This window comes from Rhagoletis pomonella, unplaced genomic scaffold (assembly GCF_013731165.1).
Source record: "Rhagoletis pomonella isolate Grant_MI unplaced genomic scaffold, Rhpom_1.0 Rhpom_scaffold_00031, whole genome shotgun sequence".
Classification (NCBI taxonomy): Eukaryota; Metazoa; Arthropoda; class Insecta; order Diptera; family Tephritidae; genus Rhagoletis; species Rhagoletis pomonella.
The window spans coordinates 119,647-128,310 of NW_023458585.1; positions in this window are offsets into that span (position 1 = coordinate 119,647).

The following is an 8,664-nucleotide window of genomic DNA, read 5'->3' on the forward strand; positions in this document are numbered from 1 at the left end:
CGCATGCATCGCGCGCTGCATAGAAATAAGATCAGAGTGCATGTTATCTATTTTGTGTGCTAGGTTTTGATTTCCCTCACGCTGAGCAGCGACAGAATTCAGCATTCGTACATTGTCGGAACGAAGAGAGACGATAATCTTGTACAGAGAACTCAACGTTATTTGTTGTTGCTGATTTTTAGCTTCACTTTGATTGTTGGCTGATTGATTTTGCGAATTTGTTGACTTCGAGTTAGCACCTTTGAGCGAGTCGGAATCTTTCGCAATTTGAAGAAACGGAGCAGATTTTTGATTCGGTTTTTGTACTTGGCAAGCCATTGCATTTTTGTTGCACTGAGAAACAAAATTGTTGGGAGAATTAAACGATTCGCCCGGGCAAGCAACGACGACACTATCATTTAAAACCGTGATAGGAGGCGGCGTACAAAGGGATTTGCGGCGATCAACAGCGCATTCTTTGCAGTTGAATGGCTTGTCTGTACTACGGAAAAACTCAGCGTCGGCTGGTAGAGTATTAACACAAGAAAGATGAAAAAAATCATTGCAATTAACACATTGAATTTTATGCAGCTGCGATCGCTCGGCTTTTTGGCCACATAGACATGGCATTTTTTTAAATAGAACACTAATAGATTTGATAAGAGTCACTATCTCACGAACTTCAAATCAAAAAGTTTACAAAGCCATAGGCATATAAAAGTAAACAGCTACACAGTTTTAGCACACAGAGAGCGATCTAAAAACACGTCCGCACGTAACGAGAGAGTATGAAGCAACATTTGCTGATGATTTTATTCTTGAAAGTGAGTAGAACGCACTCGCGCATTTTTAAATAAAAAGCGTTCATAACAATGGCAAAATTTCGCTACCGAAATTGCAATTCATCTTTAGACATACGGTAAAACCTAAAATTACCCTTTTCAGCGTAATTTTTGCAATCGAAAACAGCGCACTTAAATTTGTAATAATTTAAATAAACTCAAAGACGCAGAAAAATGCACAAACTTCAACGCAAATGGAGATTCTGTAACCAGTTAGCGACAAGTTTCGGATCGATATCGCACTCGTTGACGTAAAAATATTTCATATCATACGTCAACAAAACCGATAGCGATTCGAAAATCGTCGCTAACTGGTTACAGCATTTGTCGCTAACTGGGTACAGAATCTGCCTACAAAAATTATATCGTCCGATTCAGCTGGAACAAAAATGCTTCAAACAAGTAAGAGTTTCTCTGTATTATGGCCTCGAACTGACATATATACATCTTTCATTTGAATTAGTATTAAAAGTTCTATTGATAGGCGAGTCTCCCCTGAGCCGCTTTTCCATACTTTTGGCCTATGTGCGCTTTTATTCGAAACCTAAATGTTTCGGTACCGAGTATCGAGAGTATTGGATACTTAAAAGTATTGACTCAGCACATCACTACTGCTGTCATCTCGATTGTGACGTCAGCAAAACAGCTGATTCTGTCAAATTCACTGAGAGCCGATTAGCGGTATTGTCATCGGCGCCACCTTCTGTATTCTCTCCACCGTGATTGAAATATATGATTGTGTGAGTTTTGGCCTCTGCTCTAGCGACTTTATTTTCATGCAATTGCTTACTTTTGTACAAATGCGCACACCCAGCTAATTAGCAGAATATTATATGAATTCCGTGATAGAGACTGTGTGAAAATATTGCGTTTGGATTATCTGGGAGCATATTATCCAGAGGAGAAGCTCGGGTAAACACTTACATATGTGTAAAATCTAAGCAACCAATGAAATGAAAGAAAGTGAATTAAACTAATTAAAAGGTCAATTCTGTATTATAATCTCTACCTTCCACACTATTTACATAATACAAAAAATCCCTTTTTCTTATAATTTGCAACTCGAAATCGTTGATTGCACTGTTTGCATCAGACGCGTGAGCGACTTATGCTCTTCGTTCTCTCGTCGTTTAGCAAAATTGAAATATATGATTGTGTGAGTTTTGGCCACCACTGCCCTAAACGCACTTAATATATTGCGAAAGGCACCAAGTTGGCAACAGTTAGGTACGGTGCACATTAGTGCGGTACGATATGCGATACGATACGCGATACGATATGAATGCGACATCGGCATGCTGAGTTCGTGGAAATTAGTAGGAAGCGATGAAAACTGTGCACACTTGCACGACAGCGACACCGCTGCGATATAATATCGCATGCGTATCGCACGTGCGACACCGCTGCGATATAATATTGCATGCGTATCGCACGTACGACACGGTTTTCTGAACGAGGGGGTATAATTAGTATTGCGCGGCATTTTTTGCAATAAGCATGATCGTTTCACAGGCGAAATCATCATCAGTGATCGGACTTCTACCACATTGTGGTAGATCTACCACTTTTTTGAGCATCTACCACACAAGGTCTGAAATCTATCACATATTCGCGTTTTTGAGTAGTTTTATTTTTGGTCGACATAATTTTCTTAATTAAATATTAAGAAGTGTCCAACACGAAACACTATATGGTAACAAGAATGATATAATACAAGATTCCACATTCCCGGCGACGATGAAATTTCTCAAGTAAAAGTAAACAAATCCGAATGGGAGGATAAAATAAACTGTAAAATAGTAAATTTTCCCAATAATACATTTTTCGACAGGAAACGTGGCTTTACTGTGTTAAATTGCAAAATATATGATTTATAAAAAGAATTAATAGTGAAAATGTTGAAAAACTGCGATTTTTGTGAAAGATTAGCAAATTTAAATGCATCTAAAGTTTTTGAGGCGTTGTTTACTTTTATTTGAGAATTGTCAAAATCGATAAATCCCAAGTAGCGGTTTTTGGAACGTGCCACATTTGTTCGCTACATCGTGATGTGATAAAAAGGAAAGCTGGCAGCACTCCGGAAGGTTGCAGAAATCTCTTGAAATATGTTCGAAAAATATATTGATATGGAAAAAACTGATTTACACAGTCAAGGAAGAAATTTGCCAAAACTCAATACAATTTTTGCCAACTTCAAAATTAAATTTTTTTAGAGTCTAATTAAAAAGTTTGCAATTTAGGTAAAACCCTGCAGATTTTTTTTAATTTTTGTACAAAGTTTGATCCAAAACCTGAGATCTACCACATTTTTTTGAAATCTACCACATTTTTTCCAGATTCTACCATTCTATTCTATTCAAGTCCGATCACTGATCATCATCCTAAATTTTTTTTAGTCGGATTAATAAAAAAAACCCATGTTTATGGAACTATACCAAAAAAAAAAAAACTACTGTAGAACAGACATGACTAATATACTAATATAATAACAAATACTAAAAGATGATGTATGTATGTAGGTAATTATTTTTGATTATTCGTTATATTTTTATTTGTTTTTTTTCCTTGAGAGTTTTTTTTATTATATTTAATAAGTTTTTAAAGAAAGAAGCAGTTTTAGAGAAAGTACAAATTTGTGAGCTCTATTACATAATGCTACAAAAAATAATGAAGTAAAAATACCTCGTAAGTCATTATTTTTCTGGTAGGTTTTGCCGAGTGAAGTAAGAATCTAGATACGAAATTTTTGTCACACACCCACACAATCTTGATTTACTGTTAAAAACCCGGTTTTCCGCACTTATAAACTTCTAACTCAGTTGACTGTATACCGAGTTTACACGTTTCGAATGATAAACTTTTAGAAAACTTAAGAGATCTGTGTGTATTTTCTGTGTTATTTTTTTCGTCTTTTTTTAAATTTGGCAAAGTTTTCGAGCACCATTTTATAAAGCAACTATACTACTCCTGAATTAAGGCAAAGTTAACATTTAATAAATAGTGATTTTCACTTTAAAAAATCGGAGGTAAGTTATTCAAGCTTTCATGAGAAAAATAATATTTTTGGCTATACAACTCAAAAATTGTTGCTTAACCTTTTTTTTTTAATTCAGCTTTCACCGATTTCTCCTTGTAGTGAACGCAATATTCTGAAATAATTTGTCATGAAAACTTGAATATCTCATTTAATTTTTAGCCGACTTTGTAAAAATAAACATTAGTTTTACTCGATATTAAACATACTTTTCTCTTAAATTATTTAAAAGTTTATAGACATAAACATAGACCCATCATTTGAAAGGTCTAAACTCGGTTGAGAAGCAACTCATTTAACTCATTAACAAGCTTATAAGGGCACAAAAGTTTGTGTAGCTATCACAAAATGGTATAGCGTGTCGCATCTCATGTCGCACCTCGTATCGCATCGCTCTAATGTGCACTGCGCCAATGAGAGAGGATTTTTGAGCGTAATTTTTGCGAGACGTCATCTTAGTGCAATTGCGAGAGAGAAATGCCAAAACGCATATAAAAATATGTAAACAATGCAGAAAAATTTGTAAATTTTAATATTACATGGCCCAATTTTGCAGGAATTAATAAATATACAAAGATTGATTAATTAGGAACACGTAGCAATAATTTTGGACATTGAAAAAATCGATTTATTAACAGTGTTTGCAATTTCATGTAGACCAAAAGGAAGGTGTGCAGCAAAGTGAGTTTTTGGACTCGACCTAAAGCATACATTGTAAAAAGCCATGCAGAGTGCATATTTATATTTGTGAACGGTAGCCAACCACCATAAACTCCCCAGCGCACAGAGGGGTATTTGGCCGATTTAGGCGGCCATAAGTCGAATTTTCCAAACGCACTTTTTTCTTTTATAACTGAATTTAGGGTGAAGAGAATATAATTCTTGACTAGATTCCATTATTTTTTAATCCTTCTTTACTTTAATTCACTCGCACCGCGCTGTCAAAGTGCCGTGGTGATAATTGTTTATTTGGTTTTTAGATGTGTTTAATACAAGCCGAAGTTGTAAAAAACTGCTTTAAACCGTGAGTTAATTTTTTAAATTATATTAAATTGGATAATTGTACAGCACATGAATACCATATAATCCCAATAGTTTAATACAAATATAATATGAACTGGTACCGGCGAAGCTACAAGGAAAAATATCGTATTTAATAAAAAAATTTGGAGAATTGCAGGGAGAAAATTTTAGTCAGTACATTTAGAAAAAAATTCTGTAATTAAGGGTAAGTTCTAGTAAAAATTTGCAAACCAGTTTTTAAGGCGGTAAAATCGTAAAATTTTTTTCTCAAACTACATATATACATATATCTCACTACTTTAAACAATCAATTCTTGTAAATATGTATGTATATCCAAGGGTTTATAGGAAACGACTCTAACGATTTTGATGGAATTTTGTATTCTGGAGATATTTGTACAAAGCTGCCACTTATTCGAAATTATTTATATATAATAATTCTAAGAAGGCACAAAAGATGCACTAAAAAATTAAAGTTAAAACACATTTCAAATAAAACAAACTAGTATATGCTATAGTTAGTTCGATGAGTGTATGAAATTTCTGCGTGTTAGATAAGGTGCACATTTTTTCAATAAAACTCAACATAATGGTTGGTCCATATAGTGTTTTTTCTAATCATATGTTATTTTGAAATTGATTTTTTAAACAGGTAGCAGTCCTACTAAATATAATTGAAAATTAAGCCCTTTCAAAGCCGTTTGGATGATAAACTTAGCGTAGTAATTCTTTGAAGTTAATTGATTTACATTTTTTAACAGGTGGCAAACCATCTCATGTTCCATATCCATATTGTTAAGATTTAATTTAACCTATTATATACAATGAATTCAGTTTTTGAACAGGTGGCAGCCCTGTTAAAAATAGTTTAAAACTATAACCTTATTAAACTTTTTAGTCTGACACCCATATTGTTATACATATTTCAGTTACCTAATTCACTTGAATTAAAGTTGAATTTAATTTTTAAACAGATGGTAATCCTCCCACATATTGTTTAGAAATAAAGCCTTTTCAAAACCATGTCGATTGATTTAGTAATTTAGTAATTCATTTAACTTAATTGCATTTAATTTTTTAGTAGGTGGCAAACCCTTTTATGTTCTAACCTAAATAAAAACCTTTTACTCGCCGATACGAACACATAGGTATCAATGTTTCTACAATCGGACCTCGATAGCATGGATTCTATCGATGTCAAACTTTAAACAGCTTTATTTTCGTTGTTTTGGTGGAATACTTGGACATCCTCACCCTCTATTTACTTAATTTTAAACATTTGTCGTTTTAAATATCGTAACACGTCGTTTCTAAACATTTTGAGTTACGATTTTTATAAAAATAACTTTGGCCCCCTAAATCGGTCAAATACCCCTATGTGCAGCGGTTGACTCCACAGCTTTGATTTGATGACTTTTGTACCATCTACGAGAGGATGCATGAGTTGGAAACAAATACTCTATCTAAGTAAAACATAATTTAAGCTGAACTTTTAAATGTATAATAATTTGGGCACTGTGTATTAGGTACGTAACAGCGCGCTTGAATTAGCGCCTGGCGACCTTATCCACTGGTGCATTACCTCGTACCAGCACTAAAAAGAATCAGGTACTAACAAAAATAAGTAGGTATTTACACACCTCGATTTGGTGTTTAGTGCATCTCCTCGCCGGCAGAACTGCTTCCACTTTTTCGCCAGATTTGCGTCCGTAGGAAACGAAAAAAAACTTATATCGCACGCTTTTGTTTTCACTATTACACTTTGTCACGGCACACTTCATTTTGTTTTGTAATGTCTCAATAATTGTTTAAAACCACGCACAAATATTAAAATTGTTATTTGGTTTTTCGTATGCTCACAATCAACAATTGCACCAAGATGACGTCACGCACATAGCTGATTATGTCAAAATGACAAAGAGCGGATTAGCGGAACCGCGATTGGCGCAATCTCTATTTCTCTCAATCGTGGAGCGTAAGCATTACATGCGTATACATGCCAGACAGGGATGATAAATGAGTTTTTAAATTTTGTACCAAATGGACAAAAAGAATGTGCTAAATCAAAAAGTACCAAAATTTAAAAGACCGGACAGACATATGTATATGGGTAATTTCCAAACAAAGTGTTCATGGCAGGTATTTTATACATTTTTTTTAAGATTAATAATCTTATCCTCTAAAATCGTTTACTGACGCGAATACGAAACTGCTTTCAGGCTCTTCAAAAATAAATTTTTGTTCTTATTTTTGTAAAATATTTTTCAGAATGTAACATTTGCATATCATTTTTAAACTCACTTATCACATAAGCCAATGCTGGAGGTTTTTTCCGCCTCCTTCAAGACATTAACGTGACGTTTTTCTTGGGAGGCAGGTTTTTTGTTTAATCTTTCTTCAGCAACAACTTCCCATATATGCCATTTGAACACTTTTGGAGAAACAAGCGAATTAAATAAAAAATCCTTTTCCACCTAAAAGTGACCTTCTGGTAATATTTCACTTTTTTATACCCGAGCGCACTTGTGCACAAGGGTATATTAATTCTGTTCACATAACGGTTGTTTGTAACAGCCAAAACGAATCGAAATAGATATAGACAAATGTATACATAAATGCTCAGAATGAATAGAGAAATCGATTAAGGCATGTCTGTCTGTCCGTCCGTCTGTCCGTCCGTCCGTCCGTGTACACGATAACTCGAGCAAAAATTGAGATATCTCAACGAAATTTGGTATGTAGGTTTCCATTTATCCAAGGTAGGTTGGTATTGAAAATGGGCAAAATCGGACTGTAACCACGCCCACTTCCCATATAACGGTAATTTCCAGAAATACGAAAACTGCGATATTTTAGTAACTACTGAAGATAATTCACTCAAAATTTATATTTACAATAATTTTCAGACAAAAAATACGAATATTGTAAATTTTTGGAAAATGGGCGTAGCCACGCCCACTTATGGTTACATGTGTATATCTTGGTAACCGCTGCACCAATTTCTTCCAAACTTGGCACAGTTGTTGGTCTTGATACAGCATACTAAATGACCGAAAATTTAAAAAATCGGACAATAACCACGCCCACATCCCATATAACGGTGATTTTCGGAAATACGAAAACTGCCATATTTTAGTAACTACTGAAGATTACTCACTCAAAATTGATACTTACAACAAATTTTAGACGAAAAATAAGAATATTATAAATTTTTGGAAAATGGGCGTAGCCACGCCCACTTATGGTTATATTGGCAACCGCTGCACCGATTTCATCCAAACTTGGCACAGTTGTTGGCCTTTATACAGCATAACAAATGGCTGAAAATTTTTAAAATCGGACAATAACCACGCCCACAGTCCACAGGGTTTTTTAGAGAAATACGAGATCTTCGATAAATCAGTAAATATTAAAGCTAATTTATTCAAAATTGACGCTTGCAACAATTCTTTACCAAGAATACGTTTACGGTAAAATTTTGGAAAATGGGCGTGGCACCGCCCACTTATGATCACATATATGTATATCGGTAACCCTTCTACCAATTTGTACCAAACTCGGTATTTTTATTGTGCTTGCCACACAAAAACCAAAGCGTTGAAAATTATTGAAATCGGACTAAAATTACGGCCGCTTTTCATATAACGGTAAATTTCAGAAATGCTTGAAACTGCAATATTTCGAAATTTAAGGACGCTAATTTACTCAAAATTGATTCACGCGGCTTGGCACCCTGAAATTGTGCATATGGAAACTGTGCATACGAAATAATGCATATGAAAAAAA